Source organism: Ictidomys tridecemlineatus, chromosome 4 (assembly GCF_052094955.1).
Source record: "Ictidomys tridecemlineatus isolate mIctTri1 chromosome 4, mIctTri1.hap1, whole genome shotgun sequence".
Lineage (NCBI taxonomy): Eukaryota > Metazoa > Chordata > Mammalia > Rodentia > Sciuridae > Ictidomys > Ictidomys tridecemlineatus.
Genome location: NC_135480.1, coordinates 121,984,484 through 122,004,383, shown reverse-complemented (window position 1 = coordinate 122,004,383; position 19,900 = coordinate 121,984,484). Strand labels below are relative to the sequence as shown.

The following is a 19,900-nucleotide window of genomic DNA, read 5'->3' as shown; positions in this document are numbered from 1 at the left end:
ATTACAGCCTCTTGGACAGGAGTCCCCTGTGCTTCTCCTTTGCTAGCAAAGAAATAAACTTTTTTTTTTTTTTACTTTTTCTCAAAACCATGTCCCCATTATTGGATTGGCATCAGGAACAAGAACTGAGTTTTCAGTAACAAATTTTATATTCTTGGTGAGACCTGAGAAGAGTATCTGCTCTACATTTCTTGGGCAGATCTGGCTCTCTAAGGAACCTTATTTCCATGCTGAGGATGCAGGGTGGCTAGAGAACTTGTTGAGAGCCAATTATAGGAGAATAAGGAGACAGGTAAGTCAGGTGAAAACAGAGGAGCTATTTCTGTGAGTAAAGGGAGGGACTGAGAGATTATCCCAGCAGCTGCTGAAGCTCCTTCTGCTTTTGGGAACTTCAAACTTCCTTCCCTGAATGATACAGATTGCTCCATCATGGTCCACTTTGAGAAAAATGAAACTGAACTCCATAAGTTTGTGACACCCTTAGTCATCTGGTAAGTCCCCTCTTATGCATGCCAAGACCCTTGATCCTACATGTCTGTTTTCATGGGAACATCTGGTTTCTCATTGTCCCCACAAATATCTGGTTTCTCTTTGGCACCATGGGTGCAGAGCCAGAAACTCAGGATGGTCAGAGTGCTTATACAATGGACCAAGGTACTTCAGGGAGAGAATTAGATGGATAGAAAATTCTCTGTGTTTAGTGGGTTTTGCTCATTTTCTAAATATTTGCTTATTATGCAGCATTGTGAGGCATACACATGAGAGTGTAGTTACACCACCACTCTTGAAACATACTTATTCTGGCTCCCCTAGAACCATGTAAGTGGATTTTAAAACTTATGTAGATCAGACATGTAGAGCTACTGAGGAATTTGTCAATATTTACTTGGAGACAATGGTCAAAATAAGAAGAAGCAAGCTATCCAGTCCCAGCCTAGAGTTCTTGATGTGATCAGTGGAGCCATGAAGTTTGATGGAAACAAACAACATTACTTCAATCAGAAATTTCTGATGATTGCTCAATCCACTCCTACTAGCACTGTGTGGGAGATTGCTAATGATTGCTTTCATTTTCAAGATTGGGCTAGTCATTAAATAGGCAAAAGGTCTATTATTTGTTCTGTTAGTTCCTGAGGCAGAGGTCTGTGTGAATTAGTTCATTTAATTAGAAAAAACATTGTAAACCAGTTTGTGCTGAAATTAAGTTCTTCAATATGTTTTTTTTATTCCTCACAACACCTTTTCTGGCAGCTGCCAGTTTATTGCCCTTAAGAGCTTTAATATTAGTTTTTTACAAGCCTTATATACATTCACTAATGCCATTATTAAACTAATAGTAATATATCATCTTAGTACTAACATACTCACTGTGAACCCAGCCAATCACAAAAATGGAATCCTTTTGTAGTAGTATCTGGAGTATCAGCACAATATATCTATATGGGAGTAAGTGAAATTTTTTTGTTTCTGTTGTTGTTGTTGTTGTTGTTGTTGTGGTTAATAGGTTAATTTTTTTTAATAAAGCACAAGCCTATTTTCAGTTAACACTGATAATGTAATTGGAATATATAGTATAGTTTTTCAGTTTATAACTACTATGACATGTTAGAATTGCATGTGGAATAGTTAATAGATTTTTCATGTTATATTTTCTTATTTTGAGTTGTTACTTTATAAGTGAATTGATAACTAGATAGATTAAAAAATGTTTTCAATTGACACCTGAATTTGGGGTGTATTTGGTGGATTAAAATTTCTTAAAAACATGTATCTTGGCAGCTCCAGGTCTAGAAATTTTGGTAATGAATGGTAGAAGAACTAATAGCTTCAATGGGAGAATGAGAAATGAAAAATGTAGAAATATCCAAGGTGAAGCCAAAAGTTAAGGGGGTGACCAAATGGTAAAATTTTTGTATTTGTTTACTACCTCCTAAAAGTATAACCTATTTTTAAGATTTAAATTACTGTTAATATTTATTCTTGCCAAATATAATAATTCTCACTTTTGTTCTAATAATAATTTTTTAAGGTCTTGACAATTCCCCTTATACTTCTCACCATTATATATCTCTGTTTATTCAAGAAATTATGGGTTGAATGTCAGCTATAAGTCTAACCTTGTAACAGGGTCTGAGGAAAGTTGGAAACAAAGCCATTGTTATCTCTTTATGTCACCCTTAAGTTTTCCAGTGAACTTTAAGTTGAAATATCCCTATGTATTAACCACCCCCAAAATGAGTGACTTCCTTCCTCCTTACTTTGTACTGTCAACTGTATTATATATTATTTAAAGTTAATTTTATTTAGTTTGTGATTCATTTTTCCATATGGCATTGGGTGCATTTATTTTAAAAAATCTTTCTGTTATATGACTTTCTCATCACCATTTTTGAGATAAAAATAGAGAAAAATGGATCTTCATGATAAACTTCAAAAGAACAAATTGATTAATTTTGTCTTGACTACATAAGAGGGAAAGAAAAAAAAACTTAGCTCTCATTATTGGTTAACCTTTTGAAATATTTGCAATTTATAATGTCAACACTAAATACCCCTGCTTTGTCTCTACATTGCAACCAAAGTTAATGTTTCTTATCACTTAAATTTAAATCTTGCCCAAAGCTACACACTATATTTTTGATATACTCTCAAATAGAATTAAATGTGAAAAGGGGGTTGAACTAACATTTAAAGCACACCTTATTTTAGTACTGATCAAAAATTACACATTATTTTCTACTCAAAGTGAGCTTATCCTTATTTTGATTTTTTTTTAATCCACAGCTCTACCAGAAAAAAATATGCCCAAATACTTTTCCTTGTGGAGAACAGTCACAAATAAAAGCTGCATATAATTTGCAATAACTGAATTGAATGATTGTAAATTACTTTCTCCCCAAATCTGTATAGCTTTTAAATGGCTGGAACTGCTCTTATATGGACTTGACTATTTTTGACATGCTCATATTTTTATAACTTGAAAAAACAAAATTTTCCTTGTTAAAAAAAAAAACTTAGGGATATTTCTGTTGTAGGTTATCATCTGTTAGACAGCATTGACTTTGGGAATTCTCCCCTCGCTGGTTGTCTGTCTGTGTTTTTTTTTTTTTTTTTTTTTTTTTTTTTTTGTACCTGTTGCTACCCCTTTTAAGACATGGCCAGCACTGCATTGATCCTATCCTATAGTCGCTTGGGAAAGATCTTGGCTGGTCAATTTAAAGGTTCCATTCTGTCAGCCATCGTTTTGGCACTCCTCTCTTCTTTTCTCTCTCTGTTTCTTTTTAGTGCAATCTTGCAACTGGAATTGGTTTGTCAAAATTAAAGGGAGTTGAAAAAAAGGTCACCTATAGATATAAGCCTGTCCAAGATAATATTCTACTGTAATTATCTGGCTTTTTAAATATCTCTCTGGGGTATTACACAATCTTAAAGTTGAAGTTGGTCTGTCAAAGGTGAAGTAAGTGGAAGAAATTTGTATGTGCAGATCTGTCTGTTTTAAAGGTTCTATTCTGCCAACCCTGGTTTCAGTGATTCTCTTTTTTTTTTTAAGAGAGAGAGAGAGGAGAGAGAGAGATAGAGAGAGAGAATTTTTTTAATATTTATTTTTTAGTTCTCGGCGGACACAACATCTTTGTTGGTATGTGGTGCTGAGGATCGAATCTGGGCCGCATGCATGCTAGACGAGCGCGCTACCGCTTGAGCCACATCCCCAGCCCCTAGTGATTCTCTCTTGTGTGAGAATTTTTGTCTCTGTTACTGACCCTTTAAGACATGGGCCATGTTGCATTGATCTTATCAGAAGTCTCCAGAAGACAGATCTTGGCTGAATGGGCCACTTATAGGCTTAAGCCTATGTAAGAGAAAGATGTTTACTGTAACATAATCTGGACTTTGAATATTTTTTCTGAATTATTATACAATCTTGCAGTTGAAGTTGATCTCTCAAGTGTAAAGTATATAGAAGAGATTCTGTACATACAGGCATTTATGCAGTTGCATAATAAGGAGTCTAAACAGTCAGAAACTAAGTTGAAGGTACCCCAAATTACTGCCTTTGGTATGCAGTATAGCCAGACACCAGAAGAAAGCCTGATCCCGGCAGCTGCAGATCATTTCACGGTGGTTTAAGAATACCAGTCTTTCGCTGGGGGAAAGAAATCCCAGAAAAGCTGCCTGGACTGTAGAAAAATGGACAAAGAGAACCTGGTCTCTGCCCTGCCTTCTAGTCCCTTTTGCTCATGATGGGGGGTAGGGAGTGGAGGCAGCTGGTCAGAAAGAATGTGGCAGTAAGTTCCAGCACTGTCAGCTTATGAACAAGGGATAGAAATAGTCTCCCCTTTTAAGGTCTGAAAGGACACTATTTGACCAGGGGATATACATCACTGGGGCAAAGCAATTTTGGCTTTAACTATATCCCATAAAACTAAATGCATGGAGAGCCTGGCAGGGTAAATAACTACAAAAAAGAAAAGGAAAAAAAAAACATGCTTTGCTTGGCAGCTTCTGCAAAGGGATCTTCAAGAAAGCCTACAAAAAAGAAAGGAAATGGCCTCCTCCATTGAATACATTGAATAGCAATATGCCTAAAGTAAGAAAAAGGGCTAAAAAGAGCCTATGGGTTCAATTGACAGTGGGGAATTCACTAAAGTTGATGGTATTTTGATAATGATAAGCTTAGGTAATTTCAGGTTTATAAAAAAGTTTTTTAGGTAAAACTTAAGTTTTTAAAATAAAACTTATTTTATAGAAATAACAAATTTGGTTGGTGTTTATTCATGTCACTTGATGTTTTATAGCTTGATAAAGTAACCTGTTGTCAATAGGTGATATACACAATATTGTCACTGGGATGGGAATTTGTAGTTTCGAAAGGCAGTAAGAAAAGCCAGATTTTTTCAAAGGTTAACAATGTGGAACATGAAAACATTCTGCCAATTTTTCCACAAAAAGAAAGTTAAGAGCTCTCTTATCTTTTCTGATTATGTTTCAGATGTAATGTTTCATTATGTTAACTTATACTTAGATAGACTCAGGAAATGGTACATGAGAAATTTGTAGAATAATATGACAAAGTGGGGCAAGAATCAGATTAAGAAATAAAACACATTTTTAAGATTTGTCAAGGGGCCAGCCAAACCTGACTTAAGGCTCTGCCTCTCATCTTTCTCCATGTAAGAAATGGTTCTGAGGAAGCTAGAATTCAGCATATTCAAAGTTGTATTCAAAAGATTTTTTTGGTCTAAAGATAACTGTGATCTCGAGCCAGCATGGTGGCACATGCCTGTAATCCCAGAAGCTCTGGAGGCTGAGACAAGAGAATGAGAGTTCAAAGTCAACCTCAGAAATGGTGAAGCACTAAGCATCTCAGTGAGACACTATCTCTTATAAAATACAAAATTGGGCAGGAGATGTGGCCCAGTGGCTCAGTGGTTGAGTGCTCCCGAGTTCAATCCCTGGTCTCGCTCTCTCCTCCCCCGCCAAAAAGATTACTATGGTCTTGAAGTAAACTGGATAGAATTAAAAGCTTAAGTAAATCTTAGGTAAATTGTAAAAAGTATTTAGGTTTGTAAGAGGTTTTTTAAAATTTTTTATATAAGTTTTATACAATTTTTAAAGTAAAATTTGTATGTAATTGTGTTAATAAATATATGAATCTTTGTGGATGTGAAATAGATACCCAAGATGTATTAGTGATGTTATAAAAATTATGATTCTTGGTTCAAAGCTATTATGTAAATTGTTTTTGGTTTTGTGAATTTTATTTTGTATTGTCCTTATAGAACTTTATAACTGTTTTCTTTTAGCATTTTGCAGAAATACTACCTTTGAGGTGGGGGATACTGGGGATTGAACTCAGGGGCATTCAACCACTGAGCCAAAACCCCAGCCCTATTTTTATTTAGAGATAGGGCCTTACTGAATTGCTTAGCATCTCACCATTCCTGAGGCTGGCTTTGAACTCTCAAACCTCCTGTCTCAGTTTCCCAAACTGCTGGGATTACAGGCACTTGCCACTGCACCTGGCCAAAAATAGTTCTTCTAACAAAACAACCTGAATTAATTTGAGACAATAATTCATTGTATGCACAAATGATGCAGTTGGGAACATACCTCTTGGATCATCAATACTATTTATTTAGCTGTGAAGTCAATCAGTCAGGAATTGGAGGGGCTCATTTTTTAGGGTAGAAAATGGCCACCAGTAACTGGAAAGGTTTGAGTGTTTATAGGAAACACTGGCAGTTGACTTAATCATTGGAGATTTTAACAGAACATGTAAGTTTGTGCATTCAGGAAAAAAAGATGTATAAATTTGAAACTTGATTTTACTGGAAAAGGATGGAGGGTCCAGAGCTCAGTTTTCATTCAGTGCTTATCTTTTACTTTGGGGATCATCATATTATCACTGAGATAGGATTAATTTATGGTTTTATTGACACTAGGAAAGAATTTATGATGAACCCAGCCTAATTCCATCTTAAGACTGGGAGCCATTAATAAACCCAGTCTAATTCTTTCTTAAGATTGGAAGCCATCTTGCCACAAAGGCATGAAAAATTAATTTCTGCTTTACTATAAATTTTTACAATTTCTAAACTTGCTTGGAAAGCCTGCCCATGCCTTGAACTCCCCCATGCCTGGTTTTCCCTGACCAGATAACAACCGTCTCTGAATCCTTAGTGATGCTTCATAAATTCTGATATTGGGATCTAAAATTACTCCCTAAATGCTGAACCATTTAGACCATTAACCTACTACCTGTTTTGTATTATGCTTGTCAAAATCCTGTTATCTGTAAATTCTCAAGACACTCCCCCCCTTTTGCAAATTCTATAAAACTGTGCTACTAGAGAGCTGTCTTCTATTCCTGCAGGTTTCAGGGAGAGACAGCCCCAGCTGGCCGGAATTACAAGCTTGCTTTTATTTGATTTAAGTTGGAGTAAGTTGTCATTTCTTTGCATCATGGTTTAACACCATCTCATCAAAAGGTTTCATTTCTGTTTTCTGTAAGAGAACTAGGATTTCTATTTGGCCTGGCCATATTTTGATGTTTTAAACTTGCTTGGAATTCCCACCTGTGCTGTGAACCCACCCATGCCTGGCTTGCCCTAATCAGATAACAACCCTTTCTAAAACCTTAGTGGCACCTCATAAATTCTGATGTTGGGAGCTGAATTTATACCCTACCTTGAAATGTTAAGCCGATTAGATCATTAACCTGCTATCTGCCTTTGTATTATGCTTGTAAAAATCTTGTTAGCTGTAAATTCCCAAGATACCCCACTTTTGTAACTTTTTGTGCTATAGACCCTGATCTCTAGCCCAGGGTTTTCAAGAGAGACAGTCCTGGCCAGCTCCAGTGTACACAAATATAAGCTTGCTTTAATTTAATTTAAAATTGGAGTCAGTGGTCTTTTCTTTGTGTCATGATTCAACATTTACTGGGAAAGGATCAATGTTTTTCCTCTTCCCAGGGGTTGCCATTTTAGGATTGATGTTTGCATTCTTCCCAGGAATTGTCTTGTCACTTGCTTAAAGTGGGCCACAAACAAGAAATGTTAACACTATCTATTTCTACAAGAGTTGATCTAGTGATTTTATTGTGAACATAATAAAAAATAGAAAAGGATTTATTGGAGGAAGGATCAATGTTTGCCTTCTTCCTCCCAGAATCATTCTGTGTGCTACTATTATGTTCAAGATTTTGTATTCATGTTGAGTAAACGTATCTTACAGTCTTCAAAAAAAGTAGCATTATTACCTCATTTTTAAATCAATTGAGTAATATATTATTTATTTCTGGATTTCTAATACCAATTATGAATTACAGTACATGGGGTAGAGAGAGAAGATGGGAGGGGAGGGGAGGGGGAATAGTAGAGGATAGGAAAGGTAGAAGAATACAAAAGTTACTAATAGGGCATTATGTAAAAATGTGGATGTGTAACAGATGTGATTCTGCAATCTGTATTTGGGGTAAAATTGGGAGTTCATAACCAACTTGAATCTAATGTATAAAATATGATATGTCAAGAGCTTTGTAATGTTTTGAACAACCAATAAAAAAGTAGCATTATTACCCCATTTTTAAATCAATTGAGTAATATATTATTTATTTCTGGCTTTATAATACCAGTTATAGTAATAGAAATAATCATTTTATCATATATGGAGAACAGTTAGCATGGGCCGCCCTTCTTCCAGGCTCCATATCTGTGGAATCAACCAAGCTCAGATTTTTTAAAAAATTGAAATTAAATGTGTACTGAACATGAAGATTTTTTTCTTGGTATTATTTTCTAAACAGTACAATATTATTACTATTTACATAGCATTACATTGTATTAGGTATTATAAGTAATCTAGAAATGATTTAAAGCATACTGGAGTGTATATGTACGTTATATATAGTGTGTAACTTTCATTAAGGGACTTGATCAGACTTTGGTTTCAGTAAATCTCAAATGTGAAATCATTTGGTATTTTGTGTGTATGTGATTGGCTATGTTACTTACTATATTTTTAAAGTTCATCCATGTGGTGGTACCATAATTCCCTTCCCAAGTGTGATTAATATTCTCTTAGAATGAAATAATATTAATAACATGAATATATTAATAATATGAGTAGTATTATTGATAATAATTTCCTGCTTTCTAAATGGCATCCTCTTGCATTGTTTTTATACAGCAAAACCAACCAGGGAGATTTCTGGAGTCTCTATTGCTGCTGATTGCTGGGTGGGGAGCTTTCCTGATTCCCCAAAAACCTGAGAATGAGTGAAAACAGATAAAAAGAATCAAAACTTTCATATTTTGGCCAAAATGTTGAACACTTTTAGCATTAACTCAGTGACTTTAGCAAGCTATGAAAATTCTCTAGTCCTGTTATTACTGTTGGTATTATTTTGATTGCAAAAATTTCTGCTTTGATCTCAGGCAAGTGTGAACTTTCTATGGATTAAAGATCTTATCTAGACACAAAAGTACACACTTGTAATCCCAGTGACTCAGGAGGCTAAGGCAGGAGGATTGGAAGTTCCAGGCCAGCCTTAGCAAATCAGTGAGCACCTCAGCAACTTAGCAACATGCTATCTCAAAATAAAAAGGACTTGTAATGTAGCTTGGTGGTAGAACATTTCTAAGTTCTGCCACCAGCACACACACACACACACACACACACACACACACACACACACAAACACACACACACATAAAAGTTAAAATCTTTAACATTGTAGAATGCAGCAAGAATGTTTTCCCATAGGCTGAGTTCATTAGTCTTAATTTTGTACCAAGTTTTAGGAGAGTATTGATCCCAGGGTTATATGGTTCATTACCCTTTCATTTGCTTCTGCTCACAGCCTCTTCAGGAATTAGAGGAGGTCAGTAAATTGGCAATTTATTTCAAGCATCATGGATCTTGAAATTCTTGATTCTTCTTTCCGTGGGCCATTTGGGTACTAGATTTTGGATTTTTTTTAAATCACAAACCACTCTATTCAAGTTTCTTTCCCTTCAAATCCCATATTATTTTTCAAAATGCCTCTTTTGGGAGTAATATTTTGGTGGAATTCAATACCACAGTCTCAAAATCTTTTCATTTATCAGTTGAAAGTGTTCAGTCCCCTAACTTAGTAAAGTCACTATTATGATGGTATTTGTTCTCTGATTCCTCATCTACAGATGACACTTTATGATTTTTAATACATCTGCTGACCATCACTGTCAAGTCTTCAAGTAGGAGTATACATAATAAAATTCTGACATTACAACTGAAGTGGGCTGGTTACCCACCACCTCAAGTCTGGATCATTAAATAAACTGAGAAGACAAAAATACTTTTTTTGTACAAGTTTTTATTGTATATAATTATGTTCTTCAAACCTCATTAGTTATTTGTGTCATGACTTCTTTTCAACTAAAAATATTACTACCATCCATGCTCAATATACTATGTGGGATACAATGCTAATGAGCAAGCTTCACTCATCATACCTGGCCTCTTTAAACTGAAGTATATGGAATGGTTCTTCTTTTTAATATATATTTTCTAGTTTTTGATGAACACACTACCTTCATTTAGTGTATGTATATTTTTTAATGTGGTGCTGGGGATGGAACCCTGTGCATTAGGCAAGTGCTCTACCACTGAGCCCCAGCCCAGCCCTGGAATGGTTCTTTTCTTGAAAGTGGGAAACAGGACAAACTAGCCAGGAAAGTGGGTCTGTAGACTCCCTCCCTTGTGTCACCAGCCCAGCCAGGTTTAAGATTCACTGACCCTGAGCATGGGAGGAAAAGAGGCACTCTAGATAGGATAGAGGAATGAGAAGGGAACGGAGGGAGCAGGAAGTTAGAAAGGATGGTGGAATGTGATAGACATTCTTTCTAAAGTACATGTATGAAAGACACAAATTTGTGTGAACATACTTTATATACAACCAGAGATATGAAAAATTGTGCTCTATATGTGTAATAAAAATTGTAATGCATTCTGTTATCATTTATTTTAAAAATCAATAAAAATTTTAAAAAGGATTCACTTCCCTGCCTGTACTTCCCTGGATTACTACCAGGGGCTCCAATGGCATGTGGAGAGAGCTGGCCTAGAGCAGCCACAGCCGAGCGGCTCCTCAGGTGTCTGGGGCTAGGAGAGCAGAGTGGCAGGTGAGTAGGTGCATCTGCTGATTTCACCTCCACACCTCATTGGAGAGGAGAGGGGGTGGGAGCAGGGAGACCTCTGCACCAAGCAGGAAACTGGGTGTGGGGTTGGGGTGCCCCAGAGAGTGTGGAGCTGGACCCTGTGGCTGGAACCTTGCTCAGGATGCTGGCTCTTTCCTCTACACATACCTGCTGCACAATTGTGGTGAGGAATACTTGTGAGTACAGGATCTTATAAAATTTATATTGAAAACTTAGAAATTGTTCTGATATTGTTAATAAATATTTACAAATGTAATCACTGGCCTGTTTCTGAAAATGAGGAATTAGCCACCACTAAGATAGCATTGTTTTACAGTAGTTTTTCTCTTGTCATATCTGACATATACAATTCATGCTTTTTGACTTCTGTGAGCCCAAACCTAAGCTGCTGGTTTGTCTAGTCTTTGAGAAAATTCAAGTTCTAATAAAACCTAAAATTAGTATGAGAATATTGAGAGAGAAAGTAAGAAAACAGCATGAAACTATAGAAATGGCAGAAAGAGCTCCATAAACTCAAAAAGCTGAAACAACCATTTACTTGTCTGAGATTTTATTAGTAGGACTGTAATGGCCAGTCGCAGAAAAGAAGGGAGTTGAGAGAGAGAGAGAGAGAGAGAGAGAGAGAGAGAGAGAGAGAGAAGATGGGGAGGTGGGAGAGGAGGAGAGGAGGTGTGTGTGTGAGAGAGAGAGAGAGAGAGAGAGAGAGAGAGAGAGAGAGCAAACAGAGTGTTGATAATTATGGGCTCAACGTGAGATGAGGAGGAGCATGGCATTGGCCAAGAGCTCATGCCACTTCAGGGATTGGAGGTGCACCATTCAAAGTTCGTGCCATTCAGAGGAATTGGAGGTGATGATTCACATGCTATTCAATGCATCCTGGACCTGAGATCCTGAAGAGAAGCACTCTAGGTGCCATCTTTACCAACATTTTTCCCTTTTTTAATTTTGATTCAGGGGAGCCGAGCTCAATCTGGCTACTTCCTGCTGAGTAGGGGCATTTAGAGAGAGAGAGGTAGGTCAGTTGGTTGGTGAAGGAGGACCAGGAGGCCCCATATCCATGCACTAAAGGCATGGATTTCCTCAGGGGAGAAATCCACGAACATGCCCTGCAGCTATGAAAAGAAACAGCATTAATTTTGGGCATGTTGTCTAATGTGTAGGGCTGATAGAAAAAGGCCTATGCCCAGGAAAAGGCAGATTAGAACATATACAGCTGAAAACCAAGGGTTTATTTCTTTGGAATGGTGGGGTAGAGATGGACCTTTGATGGAGTTGTCATTTGGTATCTTCATCTTTCAGCACTTGGTGGAGGTTTCTTGGGATGTGTGGATGTGAGTGTCATCTGGCTCATTGGCAAGTAGCTGGTAATCCCTGAGGAGGAGCTGATTAAAATTTTGGTTAAAGATTTTGTTAATTTGTCCTTGAAGGAATTTTAAAATTCAAGGAAGGAAGGCACAGAATAAAAAGACCCCAACTAGAGGTCGCAGTGTCAGGAGAATCCAGTGGATGATGGGTTTTGTGAAGAGGTCCCAATAGAATTGTTGTGCCAATTGCAGCTTTCTTCTTTCTAGTTGTTCCTATGGTTGTTTAATCTTATCTTTCATTATCTCTGACTGATTAACATAAAAAAAAACATTCTTCCTTTAATAACAGGCAGAGGACTCCTTTCTCCACTGTGAGTATATCTAAGCCTCAGTGGTTTTGTAGGACTACTGCCACCAGGAAATCTAATTGATTTTGGAGGGTAAGTATGGCCTCAGTCACCTGTTGGAGATCATCTATGAATAATTTTGACAATTGATCATATTATGTGAGAGAGGTAACCAAACCCGCTGTACCTGTTGCCAACCTTCAGTAATTCCTAAAGTAGCAATAAGAGGTATTAATTGGATCACCCTTTGGGTCTTATGTGTGTTATGAGGGGGATTGGTATTTCTGTATCTCCTGGAACAATGTCTACATAGGGAAATAAGAAAACAAGAGTACATATGCCTGCCCATTCAGGGGGCAGACAGGTATACAGTCATCCCACATAAGAGTGATGCCTTGGAGACTGGTGGGCAGCGGGCCTTACTACCTTTTGGTAGAGAAGTTTTTGTTGACATTGCTTCTCAGATAAGTCTTCTACTGGTATGTTTCCTGATGAATGAAAACATAATGGAGCAGCCTGGTAGAGAGGGACACCTGAGAGTTTGGCTGTGGTGTCTTGAATTGAAGAGGCCTCTTTGAGTGCAGACTGAGAACTATTTATCAGGTTTGCTATTAGTTTTGGGGATTAAATTCTAGCCTGCAAACACAGCCAACATTGCTGTACATAGTTTGTATTATTAGTAGCCTTTGGCAGATTGAGAGAGATATTGACATGTTTATGAGAGAGAAGAGGTTCTTTGACTATTTTTGCCTTAACCAAATCAGGCAGCCAATTGGGTATATCAATTGTTCTCTTCCAGCAATTCTTCCTCTTGAATGTCCAGCCACTTGGGCATGGTGTGGGAGAAAACAGGCCTGGGTTTTTTCCAATGGCCATCCAGTATCTATTGTTATTGTGTTCAGAGGCCTGGGGATCATCATGGTAACAGTCTTTTGAGGGGTTTCATTGAAAAACTTAAAATTCTTCTTTGGAGAAGTTTGGCTACAGTTTGTGGGACAGGATAGTACAGGGTTTAGCCATCCCTGCACTACACTTTGAAAGAGAGTTAGAAGGTATAAAGCCAGTAGACAAAGGTCTAAAAAGGGTGTGAATGTACTGTGTTGCCATGGGTTCCTAGATCCTATTGGGAGACCCATTCTTATGTATATTCTTCTTCTCTGGAATGGCATGGAGGGTGGTACATGACTTTGAAAAAAAAGAGCTTGCCAGAGTTATCTGGGGATATCTCACAGGTAAATTTGGGTGATTGTGGGGGTCCTGCAAGGTTGGGAGCTGTGGTGAGATTGTCCTCTGGAGGGCTTGCTGCTGGTTTTAATCTAGAAATATGAATCAGGGGTTAGTTTTTTTCCTTCCTGTTGGAGTTTTGCAGCATTGTACACAGGACTACTTGTAATGGCCCTTCCCATTTTGGGGTTAGAGGGGGATCTTTCCCCTGGGTAAGAAAAGTAGACCTATTCTCCTGGTTTGAGCAGAAAGGAGGCAGCTGAGTGCTCTGGATCCAGAAGCAAAAAATCTTGTTGCTTCCATAGCTCAGAGCATATAAGTGAGAGGAGGGGAAGAGCATATTGGTTGGGGAGGGGCCAAGGCTCTGGTGAAATTCCCGGGGGGGTGGAGGAGAAGAGGACAACCATACATTATCTCAAAGGGGGAGGCAAGGAATGGCTTTTTGGGTAAAATCCTCAGGCATAGTATGGCAAGAGGGAAGAGTTTAACCCAATCTAAGTGAGTCTCTAAAGATAGCTTCATTATGATGACTTTCATTGTGTGTTTGGCTCGATCAACCTTACCTGAAGCTTGGGGGTGATAGGGACAATGAAAGTGCCATGGGATGGACAATGTCTTTGCCACATTCTGGGTTACTTGAGAGATAAATTCAGGCCCATTTTGGGAATGGATTGAAGCAGGCATCCCAAACTGAGGTTTTACTTTAATTAGGAGGATGTTAGCCACCATGGTAGCCTGCTTATTTGAGGTGGGGAAGGCCTCTAACCAACCTGAGAATGTGTCTATTAAAACTAGTATGTATTTGAAGTTTTTTACTCTGGGCATGTTGGTAAAGTTGATTTGCCAATCTTCCCTGGGAATATTGCCCCTAGCCTGATGAGAAGGGAATTTTCTGGGTTTTAAATATGTATTGGGATTCACTCTTTTGCATATCTGGCATGAGGCTGTGATTTGCTGTAGCTCTTCTTTATTCTGGGGAGTCAAAGTAAAGAAAGAGTAGAGAAAGGCTTTGAGAGTCTGTGGTCTGGTATGAAAAATGGAGTGGAGATAAGTAAAGAGGGCATATTTTGGTGGGTCTCCATTATTGGACATTGTTGGAGAGCATGTGGCAATGAGAGATCTGCTGGGGTCTGAAAGGGCAGCTGATCTGGATGCCTGATGTGGTTTTGATTTTCCCTGTGTGATGGGGGAGGAGTCATTTTGGTGTGATATGCAATGGACAACTCCAAGCTTATTAGGAAGCTAGAAGGCTTGTAGTAGCTGGTTGATGTATGTGGAGATGGTTATAGAGATGCCCTTTGAGTTCAGGAGACCTCTATCCTTCCAAATTGCTGCATGAGATAAGAGAATGTGGAAAACATATTTGGAACCAGTATAAAGGGTAAGATTTTTTCCCACTTCCAATTCACAGGCCCATATTGCAGCTACCAGCTCAGCCTGTTGGTTGGTGGTATTTGTAGGCATGGGATTGGCTTCTATTACTCATGATAGGGACACTATGGCATATCCAGCTTTTCTGATCCCCTTATGCATAAAGGAGCTGCCATCAGTGAACCTGGCATAGTCAGATTGGTCTAGAGGTCCCTCAGTGATATTAGTTTTTCATGGGAGGAAGTTTTCTAGAATTTCCCTGCATTTATGTATTGGGGATTGTGTTTGACCTTAAGGCTGAGTGTGTAACAGAGTTGCTGGGTTGAGAGGGGCACAGGTTTGGAAGGACACGGAGGAGTTGTAGAGAAAAGAGAAGAGAGAGAGAGAGAGAGAGAGAGAGAGAGAGAGAGAGAGAGAGAGAGAGAGAGAGAGAGAATTTGACAGGGAAGGAAGGTTTGCAGTTCTTTGTACATTAGCAAGTCTTTGAGGTGATGAGGAGAGGTGACAATGATTTGAAAAACAAAAATTTTACTTGGTTCTAAGGACTGATGTAGTTTATGTTATCTTCTCCAGGCTGAGAGCTTTCCACCAAGAGTTTATGTTCTCTTCACCAAGAGCTGAGAGCTGTTCCCTAACACTGACAGACTGATGTCTAGGAAACATGAACTCACAACAATAAAATATAAACACATGATGAAATGAACTACCCTTAATAAGAACTAGTGGAAGTAAAGTACAGGGTGAGACCAAAATACATGTAAGTGTTGAAGATAGAGTATTAAATGCTTTATACATTTAAAAAAAATTAAAAGATAGAAAAAATGGAGAGAATATTTTATTTTATTTTATTATTTTATTTTTGGTACTGGGGTATTGAACCCAGAGGTGCTTTTCCATTGAATAACACCCCCAGCCCTTTTAAAAATTTTTAAATTTTGAGTGAGGATCTCATAAAATTATTTAGAACCTTAGTAATTGCTGAGGCTGGCTTTGAACTTGTGATCCTCCTGCTTCAGCCACCTGAGCTCCTAGGACTACAGGCCTTCACACTTTTATAGGATTACACACCTGGCTAAAGAAAGTGATTGTTTCATGGAAAGTTTTTAGACACATTCTGAAGTTTTTAATTACTATTTAAATAATTTTAGGTAAACATTGCATTAAATAAGGGAACTATAATATAACAAAAATCCAGTGTATTAAACTAAAAATAATTTCCCATAAATTAGTTACATTAAAATTTTCAGTATCATTTGGATCCAAATTCTGTAAAATAAAGTCAAATTCTTCTTTTTTTCTTTATATTTTTATACATTTCTTGAATACTTCAAAGAAATTACTGTCCATTTTGGTTAAAAAAAGATATGATGTTTTATGGCAGATTCATTTATAAATACACTTGGTAGGAATGGATTGATTGCACTTGCTCCTAGCAGCTTACATAAAACCATATCACAGCCCCAAATTCAGTATTTTCTTCCCATTAAGAGACAGTGACCACAAAGACTGCATGAGGAAAAATCACATGCTTCATTAGAAACAGGAGCCTTCCCAGGGGCAGCTCCTCAGACAGAAAGGAGTCTGTTCTCCAGGAATATGCCCACAGTTAGCAAGGGCCTAGTTTTCTCAAAGAGAGAGGAAGGGGCAGGAGAACAGGAAGGAAACAACAGAAAGAAATAAGTACATCAAAATCTCAAAACAATGCAAGATAATTTATATGGGCAGTTTTAGAACCTCCTAGTTGATTATTTGAAATACCAAATACATATTTCTTGGCAATAGCATTCTTCTGTTCTCCTATTTTGTTATAAAGTAGGGAGTCTCTAACTTAGGGAGTCTAGCTTTGGCATGTTTTTTGTGTTGTTTTAATTCTCCTCAATCAAAATGCTCCAATTGTCATTCATTCCAAGAGAATAAATATGAAAAGAAATTCTCATGCAATCTTTTTCTTGTCCTGAATATTCAACAGTTGTTATAAATTTATTGGCCAAATGTGATAGCACAGTTGTTAAATTCTTTTAAGTATTTAAAGTCATGTTGTCATTTAGAAAAATGTCCCTCTACATAAATGACTACCTGAACTCTTCCATGTATTTCCTGGTCTTTTGAAACACTGTGTAGCAATTTTCCAATATTTCTACAATAATATAAGAGAGAAGGAATTAAATAATTTTCCCTTCAGTCTTCACTGGATAAAATTGAGGTATTGCAGGGCAAAAATTGTGTCTAAAGTTACAAAATAGATTATTTATTCACACAAGAAATATATGTTTCTCTATGAGGTAGCATCTAAACACAACATTTATCGAATGAAACTATGATTTTTAAAATTAATATTGGTTATGGTTAGATATGAGGTGAACTCCAAAATTGCATATGTGAGACAATACAAGGACATTCACAGGTGAAATGAGAAATGATCACTGTTTGAGGGTTGTAACCTAATCAGTGGATTGATCCACTGATTGGATTAACTGGTTGGGAACTGTAGGTAGCAATTAGGGTATGGTTGGAGGAAGTAAGTTACTGGAACCATGACTTTGGGGTTTATATTTTGTCCCTGGGAGAGAAGCCTTCTCTCTTTCTCTCTCTCTCTCCCCTTCCTGCTGTTAAGTCCCAAGTTCCTTTTACCATGACGCTGTGCCTCACATTGTGCCCAGAGCTATGGAGTTGGCTGATCATGGACTAAACCTCTGAAACCATTAGCCAAAATAAATACTTCTGTAAGTAGTTGTTGTTAGGTACTTTGGTTACAGTGACAAAAAAAAAAGAAGAGGTAAAAAACACCTAACTAAAAACAATATAATTTTTAATTGGCAAGTAATAATTGCATACTTTATGGAGTAAAATCTGTTTTAATGAATAACATGGAATGATCAAATCAACATAATAACAATCACATAATTAACATGTGTTTGAGTTTTTACTATTGTAAATAATTAACAGAATTTTTGACAGTTACAAAATTTTGGTAATTCATGTGAACAAGTATGTGGACAAAACTTGTTTTCAATTTTATGCTTGAACTCTTTTTTAGCAATTTAAACATGGAATTTGGGGATTTTATGAAATCCAATAACATTTGCATTTAGACTAACAGATTGTGATCTTTGAAATTGTATAAATAGGAGATGAGCAACCAGGTGCTGCAGTGGCAGAAACAGCACCAGAACGACCTCAAGATGCTGGCAGCCAAAGAGATGCAGCTCAGGGAGTTACAGGAGGAGATGACCACGCTGAAGGAGAAACTCCTCGTAGACAATAAGGAGCCCTGCTGCCTGTCCCAGTGGTCTGTGCCCAAAGACCCATTTAGGCTCCACCGAGAGAATGACCAGATTATGTGCAACATGGAACAGTGGGCAAAAGAGCAGAAGAACGCCAACGAGAAACTAGGAAACAAGCTCCGTCAGCAGGTCAAGTACATCGCCAAGCTGACTGGTGAAAAGGACCACCTGCACAATGTGATGGTCCATCTGCAGCAGGAAAACAAGAAGCTGAAGAATGAGATAGAGGAGAAAATATTGGCTGGGAACTCAAAGATGTGCACCCAAGCCCTAGGCCCCAGCAAACTGGAGCCCACACAGCGAGGGAAAATGTGTGGCCTAATGGGCCCAAAAGTAGACATCACCAAGATCATTGGGATGCCTCACTGCCCAGGTTCCTCATATTGCTAAAATCAGCACCTTGCCCTGAGAATCATTTCCACACACGTTTGCAGAAGACAGTGAGTTCCTAACCCTCTCTTTTGGCCAGGATTAGCTCTTACAGAAATATGTTAAGGCCCTGGCTTATTTTGCAAGATGCTAATATTTTGTTGAGTTTTGTCCACTTTCCTGCAGTGGAGTAAGCCTAGGAACCATACTTCCACCTCCAGGTCCAAATTCTGAAATAAAGACATGTGCACAGCAAAAAAAAAAAAAAAAAAAAAAAAAAAAAAAAAAAAAAAAAAAAAAAAAAAAATTGTATACAAATTGTATACAATCAAGGTGCTCTCCAGCTGATGATCTACATAGAGTTTAAATCTTTAAAACTCAATATTAAGGGCATATCAGAATCATTGTTTATAAGGTCTCAAAGTTAGTGTTATATAGAATATGAACATTTTTAAATGATCATATTTTGATCATATATCAATTATTCTTCCCCAGGAAAGACTACACTGCAAAAGTTATTCTCTTTTGTTTTCCTAGACTAAGCTTTGTATACCTTATTTTGGGGAATGAATCTATTATTTTCTATTCTTTTGGATGAAACTCCTGGAGTTTCTCAGTATCTCTATCAACTCAGCTGGTAGCTACAGAGAGAAGACCCACTTGCATGGGGCCCTTCTGGAGGCTTCACCATCAGGGCTCAGATTCCAGGCACAGAATCACAGTGTGAAAGCTAAAAAGTCTGTAGGACTTACAGACTCCCTGAGGGGAGTGCAAAGCACATACGGAGGCCATACTTAGGTCAGAAAGCACAGCAGAGAGGAAGAGAGGAACTTCTGGGCCTACACACTTCCTGGGCTGAGCTTGTGATCCAGATAGGTTCCCCAGGGGAGCTTTGACTGGTGGTTTGAAGAAAGCAGGCAGTAATTCCAGGAAATCATGATGTGACTGAGAGGGGTCACCTAAGTTCCTGGGCCATGTCTAATTTTTCCCTTGAAGGGAAATAGCTGGAAAGTAGAAGGAAGCCTTCAGAGTTGTAATCTGAGGCCACCATCAGGAGCCATGGGGTGCCTTATGGTACTGGGAACAGTTAGGGTGACCAAGCCCTGCTTCTTGTATGAAAGTTATACTTAAAAGTGGATGTAGAAGCAACATAAAATGATATGCACTCACTACCTAGGAAAAATGTCCTCACAGAATCATTTGTAGGGTCTTAATATGTGATGACTTGTTTCACTGTAATGAAACTAAGCAAAGCAAATGCTTTTCATTCTCACAAAACCCTGTTGGTTGTATGACCT

General features: G+C 37.8%; 1 pseudogene; it reads left to right on the top strand.

Moving 5' to 3' along the window:
- The first annotated feature begins 599 nt into the window (after positions 1–599).
- LOC110597428 (NTF2-related export protein 2-like) lies at positions 600–1,095 on the top strand (annotated as a pseudogene).
- The last annotated feature ends 18,805 nt before the right edge of the window (positions 1,096–19,900 follow it).